Genomic DNA, 14,907 nt, shown 5'->3' on the forward strand with positions numbered 1-14,907 from the left:
AATCTAGTTATATCTTCATTCCCAGAGGATAAGTTGTATACTAACATTGTACGACCTCTCGTTGCCTTCCTTTCATTCATCGTCCGCCTGCACGGTGTTGTTCCGTTCGGACATAACCTCCCCCCCCCCCCAACCTAGTGCTTAATATGTACCTTGAACGAAATTTTACCACTTCTTATCTGCTCTTTGAATACACCCTATGCTATCGAAGACAATCACCTGTGCACGTCAACAGCCGTGTATTTTACCAATAAACACCAAGTCACCATGACAACCCTGGAAATTGATTCATTGCCAAAAAAAAATGAAGCATTTCTGAAAGGGGTTGTCTGATACATTCCTATATACAAAAAAACAAACAGTTATATCCTCATTCCCAGATGATTAGATGTATACTAACATTGTACGACCTCTCGTAGCCTTTCTTTCATTCATCGTCCGCCTGCACGCTGTTGTTCCGTTCGGACATCCCCAACCTCTTGCTTAATATGTACCTTCAACGAAATTTTACCACTTCTCATCTGCTCTTTGAATACTCCCTAAGTTATCGAAAACAATCACCTGTGTACGCCAATAGCCGTGTATTTACCAATAAACACCAAGTCACCATGACAACCCTGGAAATTGATTCATTGCCAAAAATATATGTTAAATAGTTACGTATACCCGGCTTATATAAAGGAATTGTCTTGCGGCATAGTGATAGAGACGGCAGTGGCACGGAAGCATCTGTAGAGTCATTTTAAGTCAAAACCAGCATTACTGATTTATTTGAATATCGCATAGACTGAAAACTGACGCGGGGCGTATACACCTGTAACTGTGTTATTTTATAAACCTTTGCCACTACTTTCTCATATTGAGGTGGGTACAGTTTTACTATAAGGTAGGTCAGATTCTGTCGATGGGAGTTTAGTCTGAATTACTTAAATATCAACCGTTTAAGGATGAAAACTATTCCATGACAACATCGCATACATATGTGTTTGTTCTTTTATTTTTTTCTTGTCCACCCTCGTTACCTCAGTCACTTTGTAATTGGGTAGTGTCACCAATCTGATGTGGTACCCGCATACACGTATGACATGACAATTGCATTCAATTGTCTATGTCAATACGTGTTAACTTTCCCATGCATATTACTTTAATGTTCACATTCCTACACCTATATGTAATATATAATGTATTGTTTAAAGCCTAAACCATATTAACACTTTTATACACGCCGTGTCAAACGTCACCATGACTGTCTAGCACTCCTTATTTGGCATGTTAGTAAGTTCTAACCAATCACGTTGACTTGTGCTAGGCGTCGTAGTGACGTCACGATTTCACGTGGTTTCACTTATAAATTGGGGGACTGATGAGAAAGAGGGAGCGGAGGTTATACGGGAGGTCTGTCTCTAGGCGTGGCTGTAAAGCCATCGCCTGGAAACCAAGTTTACACTTCACTGTATTATCACTGTATCTGATGTCTCCACGAATAAATATTCTGATTGTATCACCACTACCCTCAACAGTTCAAAATATGAGTCTGTTACATGGTGTTAGAATCAAACGGTCCGAAATCAGCTGAAATCGGTGCGGCTGACGGTGCCTTCACAGAAGCTAGCGAGTTATTCCCTACAAGACAAGACGCGCAATGCAGTTGGTGGAAAGCTACTTTGTACTTCGCGTGATCAAAGACGGTAACAGCGAAGCAACGACATAAATGACATCGCTATACTTGAGGTGAAACGACAAGACAGGAAAACAGACATCATCGAACTACCCACGACCAGAGCGACACAACTTCAGCGAAGCCAACCCGTAAAATACTGCAACCAAAGCTAACCATATGTGACTGCACGGGAGGCAACCAACCAACCAACCAACCAACTTGATGACAACGATCCTGCCGATGTCACAAGAAAAGCTCAACCACTGAGAAGTACAGAAACGCGCAGATGTGAGTTCAACTGAAGACTTTGACAACGCATTCAATGACTCATATGAACTTTTGTATATAAACTCTTTTTAGACGCAACTTTCCTATTCTAGCACAACTACACTTTTCAGATCATTTGCACATGGTATGGTTTTGGGTATCTATTTTTTTTCTTCTACTCGCATTGACTGTCTTTTATATCACTGACTCATTCTGCTATATAGGTCAGCCATAAAACATCAATTATTGTGAATGCTCCAAGATTTTGCGAATTGTTCTTGTTGAGCACAGTGATTTCTGTATAATTATGCACCCGATGGTAACAAAATTTAATTTGACATGCTCCGTTTTGTTTTACGGTGAACATCTCGTTGAGCACATTTCATTATGTTCATTGTGTGTGTAAATAATGTTGGCACCAACTTATTCAGGATTTCGATTCACGCAATATTATACTGAGCACAAGTTTGATCTCGTTAGTCCACGTATTATGTCCACAATTGTGACACACTTAATTTGACATGCTCCGTCTTGTTTTTTTTTCGGAGAGGAATAACACGTTGACCACATTATATGATGTTCATTGTGTGTGTATTTATGTTTGGCACCGACACATCCATTTTCTGGTTATTTTATTGTCAATAAGTCGAGTTTTTATGTTTTTATATTACTTTACTATTTTATTTGTGATTTTTTTCTTTACGTAATTGTTAGCCACATATGTACTTTAAGGATTCTTGTTTTGAACATGCAAAAACCAGTTGCCATGGTATTCTACAACCAATAGAAAACACGAACCAAATGAAGTGAATTTTAAATCCTAGGCTAAATTTGTTTGAAATTTGAGAAATATCGTTATTTTAAATTTTATTTTATGGCAACAAACACTGAATAATACAAATGCCACGTCGAATTCAGACTAGGCCATCGCTGCTCAGAGGCATATCTCAGAGATTTGTAACTACTGTTTGTTTGCTACGGAAGTGAGTCACATTCGGTTACCTGGATAACCTAACTCGCTTTTTCTTCTTTTTTTTTAAGTTCTATTAAATATTGTACCACTGAGGCATGTTTTTTAATTTTCTCTAAGATAACACAAACTAAGCACACGGAGCAGAAAGAAATATAGTTAAGACATGATTAACGATGTAAGAATTAATCTACCTGAGCAAAGGGAATTAGCAAAATAAGAATTAGAAAGAAAGACACCTTCTATTGTACTGACCATGATTTGATTGTTCTATTGTTGTGCGTATACTGCCATGGCTTCTTCGTTTCTACATTGTATTTGAATAAGATTCGATTTGTTCAATTGTATTCGTAAATATTTTTCTATCAATATTTCTGTTATTTTTTTTCCTAGCGTATGATTTGATATTACGAAAATGGGGACATTTTCATTTTTCGTTGGAAGGGACAGTGTCACCAATCTGATGTGGTACCCGCATACACGTATGACATGACAATTGCATTCAATTGTCTATGTCAATACGTGTTAACTTTCCCATGCTTATTACTTTAATGTTCACATTCCTACACCTATATGTAATATCTAATGTATTGTTTAAAGCCTAAACCATATTAACACTTTTATACACGCCGTGTCAAACGTCACCATGACTGTCTAGCACTCCTTATTTGGCATGTTAGTAAGTTCTAACCAATCACGTTGACTTGTGCTAGGCGTCGTAGTGACGTCACGATATCACGTGGTTTCACTTATAAATAGGGGGACTGATGAGAAAGAGGGAGCGGAGGTTATACGGGAGGTCTGTCTCTAGGCGTGGCTGTAAAGCCATCGCCTGGAAACCAAGTTTACACTTCACTGTATTATCACTGTATCTGATGTCTCCACGAATAAATATCCTGATTGTATCATCACTACCCTCAACAGTTCAAAATATAAGTCTGTTACAGTAGTTTGTTTGTTCAAAACACTAATAAAACAGTGGAGATTCTGAACATATGAATCTTACTATAGCTGTAGATGCCGGTAAATGTTATGCTGCGAAATCGGAAGCTAAATCACAGGGAATATGGATAGGTATCGATTAACGATGAAATATGTACCGGAATATTTATTTTTTAGTATTATTATTCGATATTGAACATTAACAGATACATTGAACTATGATTTTCATTTCCCAATTGGAAATGCCGTTTTGTAGTACACATCTTAGTAAGCGTTCCATGAAACAATTCAATTCTCTAATACGCATGCGTACTGGTTGTTTTGCTACTTGCATTAACGACCGCAGTGTAAGTGATTCTCAAGTCTCCTTAACGGTAGTCAGTATACCCCGTTGGGAGTCTTAAATCTACGACGAGTCACTGTCATCGTTCGTTGGGCAGCTGGTAGAGTAAACACTGATATAGAGCAAACAATTGCTGTAAACGCGTTGCATCTCGATTCAAAGTTCACAAATAATTTATAACATCATGCAAGATAATTCAAGTTGCTAGGTTACAAGATTATCCCCTTTCTTCTAACATGTGTGGTTGGCCGAAATATTTTCTTTCACTTCGAAATATCCTAGTATCCAAATACGATCGTTGCGACAAAGATAAAACAGTTGAACACGGGCGTGTCGTAGGTCAGTTATTGTCATCAGACTTTGCAAAACGACAGGGTTCGTTATTTACAATGGTCAGTTTTGACAATACATCTTGCTTAAATCACTTTTCCAATCTGAGATTAGATGTGAGTGAGTGTGGTCTACGGTGACAACGGTATGTTTTGACTAATTTGAATTAATATATTAGGGTGCGTCAGGCTCAACGACGGATTATCCCAATTTTACTCAGAGGCACAGACAAATCTTATAGGAATGTATTCGTGTCGTCATACAGTTATGAAAAGGCAGAAACACCAAAGGACGTACACACGTGACACAACATGGTGATTAGTCCAGTATCTTATATATGTTAATTATTCTCGGCCGGGAATGATTGTTTTCTGTACTCCATTGTTATACACAAAGACACGACGATTAGAAAATATATAAAGGGTTTCGTTAGTTCTATATCAGTTTGTACATTGGGTTTCCACGTAATTCAAACTAGTTGATAATTATGTTTCAAATAATTAATTCTTAAATATGATTCAATGATATAATTGGTAGTTTTGTTTATTTGTTCTGAAATAGGAATAAGTATCTTGCATCAATGATCATGTTAATGTACATAATTTTATGTTATTACAATTATTGTTAATTTTTATTTTTTTAGAATGGATTCGCATTGGAATGAGAATGAAAAGGAATATATCGCTGTTAAACCGGATTTAAAAGAGTTCCCTGGGAAACTGCTGGAGAATTTCGAAAATGCAAGAAAAGTTGACCTACACAGCAACTATCTGACTACATTACCCGGGGAAATCACGAAACTGGAGCACCTTGAAATATTAATTCTGAGTGGGAATCAACTTACATCGTTACCTGACGAGATTGGTGATCTGAAGCACCTAGAACATTTGGATATAGAGAATAATACACTGACGAGTTTGCCAGAGAGTTTCGGAAATCTAGTACAACTTAAACATTTAAACGCGAAAGACAATAGACTTGAGACCCTTCCAAGCAATTTTGACAAATTAAGTAAACTTGGATACTTAAATATAAGTGACAACAAAGTGAAGAGCTTACCCGAAGATATCGGTAATTCACAAAAACTGTATTATTTGAATATAAATAAAAACAAACTAAAATGCTTTCCTGAATCACTATGTGAACTAACAAATCTCAAACAATTACTTGCAAAAAACAATGAGCTTGAGACACTGCCAGACAATTTTGGCAAATTAAGTAAACTTGAGTACTTAAATATAAGTAACAACAAAGTGAAAAGCTTACCCGAATCAATTGGTAAGCTAGAAAACCTTACACAGTTGTGCGCGAATAATAATTCGATTTCTGAATTGCCTGATATTCGTAAGCTGAAAAAACTTACGGCTCTGTATTTGGGCAATAACAATAAAACAAGGCCTAATTCCAAATTTTCAGAATGTATATCTAATTTACCCATCACTTTAAAAACATTGTGGATGTTCGGTAACTCGCTTACGTCGCTGCCAAAGAGCATTCGTACGCTAAGAAATTTGGAAGAATTGATGATACAGGAGAATAAGCTGGAATCTTTACCCGATGAGATTGGAAAGCTAGGATGCCTGACAAAGTTGTGGGTTCACGACAACTTGCTTGAGTCACTACCCGAAATCAGTCGTCTGAAAACACTACACGACTTGTCCCTTACTGGTAATAAACTGGAGAAGCTACCCGAAGGCCTTGGTAAATTACAAGGGCTACATAGTATACGGTTCAATGACGCCAATGGTAAAATTTACGTGAAAATTAAAGATGATCCCAACAGAGTCAAACATTTTATCAGTTATCGTTCGTAAAGTGTAATGAGCACTGGTATTTGACATTTCTAGTCCAAAACAGCAAATATAATATAATTTGACCTGAAATAGAATTACAATGTAAGTCGTTAGAAGGAAAATAGGATGATATTGTTTGAATTATACTACAACTATTGCTTCTCATCTCATTCGTAGTCTGAGTCGATGTGAATATCCTTCCTGCGCATGCGCCAATGCGTGTCATCATATACTAGTGAAGACACCCAGAACTACTAGTACATGAACTTGTCAATAAGTCAATTTAAAATATGTTTACTCAAATACTCATGTATATAGCAACATTTGCAATTTTAAATTTCTCTTTAACCAATGTTATTATTTGTTGCAGATTACAACTTATTTTCTATGTACATAACACTGACTTTTGCTGTTTTGACGATAATTCGTTATCTTCGTTTTCTGTTAAGTTGTGTCTCATTATATATTCAGAGTCACTTGTAAATTTGTTTACATGATATCAGTATATCTGGTCAATATAACATGGCATCAAAAATGTTTATGATAAAAAAATCGTCTCTCATGTTTTTAGAAACAATTTGATTAGAAACATATTTTATTGTGTGTGCAGCTTTAATAATGCGTACATTTTAGAGGTTTTTTTTTGCCTTGTGTATTTTTTTCCAAAGTTTTAAACTGTAGATTTTATATTTAATCACGATGTACTTGTCAATTAAAAGATAATATACATTTTTGCAATATGAACCATGTGTGTCAATTGCGTTTTGAAAGACCTGCTTTTGTCTCTGACAGAATCCTTGTTCTTAAACTAACCCGACTCAATCAGTGCCGATCATATCTCAATGCTCCAACCAAGATCCACGGTTTGTTTGTATAACAGCATACTCAACAGTTGCTTGGTTACAAGTCTATTGACTCGACTTTTCCCCTTTGCCAACGGAAGCATGCGTTTCCCACCCGTTTTCTTTCACTTTAAAGTTTCCCAGTGTTTTAATATCACGTTGCACCGCGTTGACAATTAAACTGGTGTCACCTATTAGGAATGCAGGCTTGTCATTGGCCGACTATGATTATCGTCTCTGATAAGTTAGTCGGAATTTGTCGTGACACTAAACGGCGATTCACCCATATTTTACAGGCGTAGTTGGGACAATTCAGACTAGTGATTCTTACAATACAGTGTTATCATAATGACATCACCCACACACACTTCTTCCACACGACGTTGCAGTCGTATTATTTAGGATCAACAACTTGTATGTTTAAAGTAGACATTATAAACATATATTGCATGAATTTTATCGTAACAATGTATTCGGTAGTGGCAATTGCGCAATGCTTTAACCGCGAGACATATCCCTGGGAATCACGCGATCTTGTCACGGCTGCAGCGATTGGCTGATCGCATGTTTACTCTTCCACGCCTTAGAGTTTTATGATCGAGTTTGTAAGACTTTGTAGGAAGAAACGGAGAGAAGGAAGAGAAAGGGAGAAAAAGAGAAATGAACAGTGGGGCGTTGCCTCAGCTGACGGTTTGAATGAATAAAGCTGGCCTATCTGTAATGAGCTTTATGTATTCCTTTCAAATTGGGTCGAACTTGGTATCGCTACGTGTGAGTGTTATCTACCACACGAGTCAAAGGAACCTGAATACAGTGCTCTATTCGCAATACACGGTTCACCCATTTGGAGAATGGGAATATTTTATTCAAATAATTTGTTGTCAAGTACAAAAACAGACACGAAATCAAGTATGATGTTTGTCCAATATTTAGAACCGATTATGTATAAACCACTCTTCAATGGTCACGGGCATGGCGTTTAGTAATGGAACAGCACAGTCAACGAAAACCTAGTGAATTTCACGACTATTGTGCGTGAATACTAAAACATCAGCATAGGACTCGGAACAAGTCATTATTTATCGTCTGGGGGTAGGCTGAATTTTTGAACGGGTAGCGGATCACTGTAAAACAGTAATGTGGTTAGGGGGTCAGTAAATCACATATGCAAATGTTATACTAGACAATAGTAGTAGGCAAGTATTTCATTGCAGCAAACATTACTGTAAGTAAAGACGTACATCCTCGTCAAACTTTACAACATTTGCCTTAGACCATTAGCTCCATGCTTAGACATTGTTCAGTGAGGTTAGCGTACAGTGTGCAAATATGATGGAATCACGTGTTCCGTGAATAAGTGAACGTTGTACGAGTGTGTGAACATCACATTCGATGGGCATTGACGGTCGAAAGAAAGCCGTGGCTCCGTAATTGATTTACTCTACCAGACGGCATTATTAAAATGAGTGGACATACATTTCAGGGACCCAAAAAGGTGCCCATTGAGGTCTGTAGACAGTCGCAATATTAACTGTTGGTTAAAACAAAAAATGTGGCAATCAACTTGAACTGAATATGGTATGGCACTTGTATTTGAATAGAACTGGTTATATTTCAGAAATCTTTGATGCCTGAAATTTGTTTCTGGTCAGCGTGCCGCCGCCGCCACCACCAAGTGAGGGTTCTGTCTTCTTTTACACTTAAGATAGCGCCCTCTGTTGAAGAATTGATTAAGCCTGACAATTCGTACGATGTCTAATATTCACCAACGATAAACACACAACGAAGAGAGCAAGTTGCCAATTTGAGAAAACTATTACTTCAGTTTCCAAAATAGGAGTCTTTTCAGTTTCCAGGGTGACGCGTTGTCAAGAAGGGATATTCATAAACAGAATTGTGATTTAATTTGTCTATCATAGAAACGCGAAATTGCGACTTTATGTAATTATGCACAATTGTATAACAGTGACAATTGCGCGTGTAAATATACAACCTTTTCACAAGAATTCACCATTAGAAAAAAAAATCCTGATTTGGACATGATATGCAAACACAGGGGATTATCAACATTTTTTTGGTTAGCGTCAATGTGGTGAACCGCCGTACAGGATACTGAAAAGATCAACTTCATACAACGATGGAACACAAGTTCAACGCATGTGGGCGATATGAAATGTTGCTGTTTTCCAACGAGTAGCGCCCACTTGTGACTAAACGCTCTGTAATGAGGGCGCAACGCATTAAGCTGTGACGATTGCCCCCCCCCCCACCCCGTTAACACACAAAATATTCTAATTCCTATACCTACAGCTAAAATTGTCACAACTTTTGCGAACAATAAAATGTTCATACCAAAATGATCGGATTAATGTAAACAAAAAAATATATAGCTGTATAATGTTATTGCGATACTGTATAGAAAGAGTGCAACTCGAGTGGGCATTTTGAACTGAGCTCATTTTATATAAAAAAAAAAAAAAGTATTCCAAGTATAATATTCATAATTTTAACATTAACAAATGTGAATATAAGCGTATCATAATTCATCCAACATATGACTCTTCGTATACCGGGTACAAGTAGTACTGTAGAATACTTTATTTCTGCTTGGAATTTAACTTGGCTATTTTCGCTTGAAGGGATAAATCCAGCGAATATACTTTTTTTTCTATGTCTCGCATTCAAAAATCAGTGTAAATAGATTTCATACAAAACATCCAAAAGGCATTTTTAGCGAAAATTAAATACAGCTAAAATAAAGTATTTCACAGTACAATATATAGTTTTCACTTAGACAAACCAGGCTAATTATGGGAAACAATGCGATTATACGTTTATAAGTGCTTTCTACTAGAGATTCACTTAAAGCAAATGTGGTATAAACTCCAAGTTTCTCCAAAAAATTTTGACATCAATAATTTGTTGGCAATAGAAGAGAAAAGAGACGGCAGACGAAACAAATCATGTAAGAAAACTTTATTGACTATAAAGAAAAGTTCACACCATGGCATGACATGACAAAATGGCATGTATGACGTGTGTGTTCGTAAGTTGTGTACGTGTATTCATGAGTCGTCGTCTAACCCAAAAAATAACTTTGGGTTGTGAGTTTTGTCGCAAAAATAGAAAGTCTCATTTCATTTTTTTTAAAGCACTTTTATAGAAAAATTCTTGGGAAAAAAATTATCCAATAAACTTTTTTTGTTTTGTAACAATATCTGGCATCTCAGTTCAGGACTGGGAAAATAACTTACAAATGTACGAAAGTATGGGCTACGGAGGAAGTTTGGCAAACAAACAAAAAAACAATATTTTACATCTTTAGAAAAACAGAGTCATTGCAGCAATTTTACGCTGTGACGCAACTACATCTGACCATGGTATATTTATAAATGGATATTAGACAGCCAGACGGTCTATAAAACCATTTCTCAGAACACCTAGTCAGAGGATATAACCAACCCTGAACATTAAGCCAGTGTCCAAATATTACACAAATTAAAGGCAGTCGCCAGCCTCAACAAATTGACTTTAAAGGCCAAGAGAGACGGGAGACAATGCAGCATTTTTAGAAAACTAAAATAATTTACATAGACATTAGATCTAAGAATGAACGGTACATCACGTACCAAGATTACATTTATTAGATTAAAATAATAGCACCAGGATTTCTAGTTAAATCATGATCACATCCCGACTGGTATTTTTCAAATTCCATAACCAAATACAGCATTATTATGAATGCCATTCCCTAACTGATTACAAAATATATGTTCATGGATGCCGCATTAAAACTTCAAAGGTGATTATAAATTGATGTTTGGGGCACTGATCTAAAACACCCATGTGTAATGATAGAAAACAAAAATAGTAAATAAGTAAGTTAGAATGTTGCACATGTCCCTGCAGGTAGTGTCTAAAAGTCATCACAAGGTAAAATGATTTGGAAGTCTATGGGTATACTAGCTACATAAACCAGTTTTTTTTTTTTTGCACTATATGGATGACAGCGCTCGTGCGTACATGTAAAAGGAGCTGAATGTATCAGTGATTGAAACAAGTATCTTTTTTAAGTATGCAGTACCGGTAGATTGCAAAACAGTTTGCGAATAACATTACGTTGCATGGTAAAGAGACACCTGAAGGAATAGATTTCACCAAGTTACTGTGACCCAACTAACAAGCAGCCCTGTAAAATTTCAACTGCCTACCAATCGAACATTTCTCTGACTGAATCTGTAATTAAAGCGAAATAATGCAACGACAAGACACTGACATCTGGTAAAGAGTCCCAATGAAACCCCCACACCTTTCTGTTACATAATCTCTTGACAAACATTCCAGTAAATTTTAGAATTAATTCCTAACTTCCAGCTTCAAAAAAATAAATAAACTATATTACAAGACAGTAATTTTATGATATTAATCTCTCCCCTTCCCTCCCTTGAATTAATCATCTATAAAAATTTGCAAGACTGGTTTAAGGTGTGCACTATGCAACAAATTACGGAGTAATAATTTCATTTGATTAGCTAATACTAATCTTAACAGTACTGCAATATTGATAGAAATGAATTTATCAAATCTCCAGAAGGGGACAAGAGTTGCATAGTATTATAAAGAGTTAAATTTTATTCAAATACATAAAAGGGATTTTTTTTCTCTTTTGGCCTTAAAAATTGAGAGCTGGCGTTCAATTTGAAGTCTCAATTGATACATAATATAGAGATGACATTGACTAGTTTACTGTCCCTGTCATGTGTCAGTCTGGAGTAATTCCAAACTGATGTGTAAATGTCAGTATTTAAAACGTCAAAAAAAAAATGTCCTAGCATTCAAAATTATCAAAGTTAACCAATTACAGAATTACAAATGTAATCAACTATCTAAATAGTAATTACTATAGTCTATTACTAAGGAGGCATGTAATGAAATAGCTTCTGAGCACAGCGCTACTATTCTAATATCAACAAGCATTACACAAGACCCCCCCTTAAAGGTCACACATGCTGAGACTTTTTTTGGGATGTTGTCCAATCTTTTACAGCTATTTTTTCTTACCCAAATTGAAACTACCGTATGTTAAACTGTTCATGAAATTCAGTGACATGCAACTGCTTTTTGCAATTCTGAAGTACCAAATCATTGCGCCAACTTCCAAAGAAAGTACCAAGATGTGTGACCTTTCGGGGTCATCGGTGGGTATAACTTTGATTATTCTGAACAAAGGTGGTTGTTGTGAATCGTATGTATATGAGGTATGTCTGCATTATTGTGTATGCATGCATGTACGTTGCTGTATGCAATGTGAATGCGTGCTTAGAATGCAATCAACCCCCAATGAATCTACTACTAAAATTGGTTGGAAAATTTCATCAACCCGTAGCCAATTAATTAACAATAATAATTAAGTATATCCCTTTAAGGGGGACACGTGAAAGCTGTTATCCTGGTTGCATGAGTAAAATGCTCATATGCATCACATGGAATTTCACAGACACTGTATGCGCTGACGGTGGTATCAATTTTGTAAATTTAAGATGACCTGAATAGAATTTCTGAAACAGAATCGTAGATGATTTGCATACATGTCGTTGCCATGGAGAACATGGCGACATAGCCCACTGAGGTCATAAAGCCAGAGAGCCTGAATTCTTGCCAACAGCTGTCACACGTGACTACTTCCCATGCAATAACTTAAAATTCAAGGAATCTCTTCAACCTGACAAGGAAATAAAATTAAGGAATTTACACGACTCCAGCAACCAGGATAAAACTAAACACAATTTATATACATTTATAGGGGTGAATTTACCAAGTGAGTACCAGGACTGCAGCAGGACGAAAAAGTTCTTTGTACAGCCTCTATTGATTCTATGCACCACAACCTAAAGAACTTTTTTATTCCTTATGCCACTCACAAAAAAAAAAAAAAAAAGACTATCAAATCAATTTAGGAGACACTACTTGCGTTTTGGCAAGAACATTTTTCAAGACGTTGAACACATAGTGGTGTGGCATACTGGTATTACTTACAAAGGTAAACACCCCCTACCCCTTTTCTCGAAGGCATTACAACTGCAATGTGTACGACTGCCAACTGAAAAAAAAAAGGTTGTCAGGTAAATAGGATTTTGGTTTAGCTATATATGTCAACACCTCAGTATTTCAGATAGTAAGCAAAAATATTTTTGATAAAGTGCGAAACAAATACAAGTAGTAGGTTAGCAGATGTTAGTTGAAATTGGTGAATAGGCAAGAGCAGCCTCTGCCAAGTCGACAAAGTAAGGATTGGTTAGTATGTGCGAGCGGGAAATGATTAATATGCAAGAAAGTAATAGTCAGGTAGACATTGGTTGCAAATTAGTTTGCTTAAGTAGAGAGTGGTTAGTAGATATTTGTAGAAATTGGTTAAACAGCATCAGTTTCAACTATTCAGTCGGCACAGCCAGAAAGTTGACAGAAGGCATCAGTGGTAAGAAGTTAATAGGTATCGGTGGTTGTTAATTAGTAGTAATGCTAAACTAGTATGTAAATATTAGTTATTTTAAGTCTAAAGCTAAATTCTGCTGAATATTTTTAGCTCAAAATCAATTAATTCATTTGTGAAAATAAGAGCCTACAGGGTCCCATTTGGAACAGAGACATGTATCTAGGAGATATTTTGTACTGAAATACTGAGGTAGGACGTACAAATTCATTGGGGGTATATGTTAATATACCAGAAGACACACATTTAATTCACCATAAGACTCCTTAATAATTCTATACAAATACTAAATCTAACATCTATATGACACTTTCACATCACTGTACTCAAGGATAACAAAGTGTATTTTCCTGCTTTTTTTTTTTAATGAGGTGTGACGAGTCCTAAAATGTGCACATGTGGTGTCAAATTAAAATATTTTGGAAATCAAAATATATAAATTATATAAAAACGCAAAACCAATGGACAATTTTTGTAACAAATGTGAGAATGCCATTGAATGCTTATAGTACAATTATTTCCAACAATGAACACCAATTTGCTTCACACCCAATTACAATGTACACTTATAAATTTGAACCGAAAATTATCCGTGAGACAATGAGCTGTAGTGTCACACATCATGTACTGTAATTCCTCTATTAGAAGTGCATCTACAATAAAAATGCATGGAAGTCAATTTTTGTGATGTGATTCTAAAAATTGTGTAGATGTTCTCCACGTTATCCAATTGATGGATGCAGAGTATTGAGTTTCTGCAATACTTCTTAGGTACGGCACAACACAAAGATGAGCAACATGAGTGCATCTAGTTTTACAACATCCGTGAAAAAAAATTGGACTCGAAGAGGTCCTATCATTTGAGGCTCTAGAATTACTAATAAATATGCAATTAACATAAAGCGCATAGTTTTAAGTGTCTGCATTCCTAATAGAGGAAGTACGATACAGGATTGCATAACAACTTAGCCCTTTGAACACAACATTTTGCCACAATGTAATATCAATTGTATGTTTTTTGAAGGAACAAAAAATGGTTTTCTGAAAACTAACAGTTGATGTTTGGTGTTCAAAGGGTTAACAAAAAACACTAATTCAGCTCAACTAATTTTGATTTACTTCAATATTTAAGATTCATCTCATCCATGAATGCAGAGCTGCCATTCAGCGACTTTTCTCCAAAATAGGTTAAATTTGGCATGTAAGCGTTTCACACAAAATATGGATTGTGAATCAACTGTGATTTACGTTCTTCTAATTGCCTGCTTTC

The 14,907-nt window shown here is 36.1% G+C and overlaps 1 long non-coding RNA gene across 1 annotated transcript; it reads left to right on the plus strand.

The window, feature by feature from the left end:
• The first annotated feature begins 1,352 nt into the window (after positions 1 to 1,352).
• LOC146736291 (uncharacterized) lies at positions 1,353 to 3,805 on the plus strand. The gene is made up of 2 exons (XR_014930935.1): positions 1,353 to 1,395; positions 3,680 to 3,805. It is a non-coding gene; the product is annotated as an uncharacterized LOC146736291 (long non-coding RNA).
• The last annotated feature ends 11,102 nt before the right edge of the window (positions 3,806 to 14,907 follow it).

The sequence above is a fragment of the Saccoglossus kowalevskii genome, chromosome 11, assembly GCF_978046115.1.
Source record: "Saccoglossus kowalevskii chromosome 11, keSacKowa6.1, whole genome shotgun sequence".
Taxonomy (NCBI): Eukaryota; Metazoa; Hemichordata; class Enteropneusta; family Harrimaniidae; genus Saccoglossus; species Saccoglossus kowalevskii.